The sequence below is a fragment of the Montipora foliosa genome, chromosome 3 (genome assembly GCF_036669935.1).
Source record: "Montipora foliosa isolate CH-2021 chromosome 3, ASM3666993v2, whole genome shotgun sequence".
Classification (NCBI taxonomy): domain Eukaryota; kingdom Metazoa; phylum Cnidaria; class Anthozoa; order Scleractinia; family Acroporidae; genus Montipora; species Montipora foliosa.
The window spans coordinates 11,316,473-11,318,972 of NC_090871.1; the positions used below are offsets into that span (position 1 = coordinate 11,316,473).

The 2,500-nt window shown below is 38.1% G+C and overlaps 1 protein-coding gene across 1 annotated transcript in view; it reads right to left on the bottom strand.

The window, feature by feature from the left end:
* Positions 1-2,500, bottom strand: part of LOC137996758 (uncharacterized) — a 63,366-nt gene that overhangs the window by 14,043 nt on the left and 46,823 nt on the right. The window lies entirely within an intron of this gene.

Consider the following 2,500-nt stretch of genomic DNA (forward strand, 5'->3'; position numbering starts at 1 on the left):
ATTGAAACAGCTAGAACTCCCAGCAAAACTACTCAAAACTAATGACAACTTATCTAATCTGAGTCCCTCTTCCCTTCCCATTACCCCGTTCATCCAGACGCTATCTGATACCCCTAAAATCGCGCAACCACCATCGTGTATGTCAAGGGAATGCCTCTCCGTCGTTGCCCCAAAATGGAGATATAGTACTAGTAGTAATTATTGATCAGGGAAACGCATTCTCCTATGTTGTCTAGCGTACATAGACTCCCAGTCTATAGAGCCAAAAATGGGAGGAGTTCGGAGGAAGCTATCGTAGATGTAAATCAAATCACATGTGTCTGCAGGGCCTTAGCTTGTAGTCAATCGAACTCACTAGTTTACAAAAATTTGGTAGTATCAACGGAGTTGATAATGTAAATTGGCCACCGTACAGAGATTCTAAAAGCTGACGTTTCGAGCGTTAGCCCTTCGTCAGAGGGAACAAACGCGCAAACGCGCGGTGTTTCCCGGCGAAGCTATTTATTAAATTACTTCAGTTTTAAATATTTTTCATCATTTTCGTAATCGCCTTAGAGGTTTAACTCACTATTTGGCTAGTCCGATCACGTCTCCTTACAAGTACTTTTGACACAGCTTTAAGGTGAGAAAAAAACCAGTGAACATTGGCGCGAACATCCTTAAATGTTTTGCATTTGCGTTTACGTTCTGTTTTCACTTATATTTTTCAAGGTCATATGAAAGTCGCTCTGATGAACTGCGTTTACACGCTGAAATTTTTAACTAGTGAGTGAATGACGTTACTTTTTCCTAGATCCAACCCTCTGAGGTCCGTTCGGTCAGTTTTGAACGTAGCTGAACGTGAGTAATGGCGAACCGAGAGATCCAAAACTTGCTCTCAAAGTAAAGAGCCTTTGGATAAAAATCAAAGCCCAAAAATGTGCCAGGCAGTTGTTAAACAAACACACTTTCAAAATCTGAAGAAAAAATGGAAGTGATTTTTTTTATCATGGTACCAGTTTAAGTACTTTTGAAAAACGTAGGCTATACAGTAGTAAAATCTGTCCAAGTAGATTACATGTGCAAATGAATGGAATATTTAAAATAAAATAATTTGGAATCGTTCATTTCAAAGAGCAAGTAATTTATTACGCAAGCCCGCGCGCGTCCCCTGGACTCCCAAAACGGTTGGAATTAACTCGAGTGTAATGATATTTATCGACTCAAAAACAAATATCGCTTCACATGTATTTTGACGCAACTACTCGATTTCAGCAATTTAAAGAATTAACTGATTTCAAAAACATGGCGATAGCTCTCGAGCTCTGTCAATCAAGTCAGATGCAGTCTTAAAGGACAAAAAAGCATAAACTATTTATATCACCCTCACTACATTTGCGTGAATACCATCGTTCGGTTTGACATTTCAGACCTAAGTGTGCAGGACTTGTTTCACCATAGTCTTAATAGAAATGGCTTTTTGCTTTTAGAAGAATCGAACGTCTACTTCTGGAGCTGAGACTGCATGAACGTTATATTTAGCGGTTTTAGCCTGAAAAAGTTGTTAGGATGTTAGTAGAGTTACTGACATGGTATTGAGCGACTTTCGTATGACCTTGAAAAAGGAAGCTATGAAATTTAAAGTTCGTAATTAAGGGACATCTTAGTTTTTTTTCTAAATGGGACTTTGTTTTTTTGTATTTTAAAATAAATCGAAGTTGGTTTTTGCGAGCATCTGCAGACTTTGTCTTTCAGAAATCAGATTTTGTTTTTCGAAATTAAGAGAATTTCCGAAATTGGAGTTTATGGAATATCCCGTGGAATATATGCCAACTGCCAGAGACACTAAAGACTCGCTGAGCTTCACACTTTAAATTGCATTATAATGAACAGTCACAGTTTCACGATGATCGTCACGCAATCACGCAACATCCTCATTTGCTTGTTTGTTTGTGTTGTTGTCAACGTTGTTGTCTGACTTTACTACAAACGGTTTGCAGTAAAGTCAGAGTAGCATTGGAACTTGTGCGGACGTCAAGGGTTCGAATCCAATTTTACGATAAAAAACACAACAACATTGAGAACTGACAATTTTGCGAAAACAAGCAAATGACAACGTTGCGTGACGACCATCGTGGAACTGTGGAATGTTTTCTTTCGTTTAAGTGTATTGCGGACAAGATTTTCACGAAGGAAACATTAAAATGTGGAGCTCAGCGAATCTTCAGTGTCTCTAGGAATTTGTATTCCAAAAACAAACAAAAATGTCCTTTTCGTAGCTTTCATATTTTCCCTTTTTTTTTTTTTTTTACTAATTTCCACCATAAATGAAGGAAAGATGCCGAACATACGAAAAAAACAGTACAGGAGAATAACCACAAAAATTGAAACAAAAAAATTTGGAAAAAAAAAAAACACCCGACCCCGACCCAGGCCCCGCGTTTTGAAGTGCAGTAATGTTAATGTGAACTGTTTACTGCCCATATTAGGAGATTCCTTGGCGGGAAAAAGAAGAAGCTTT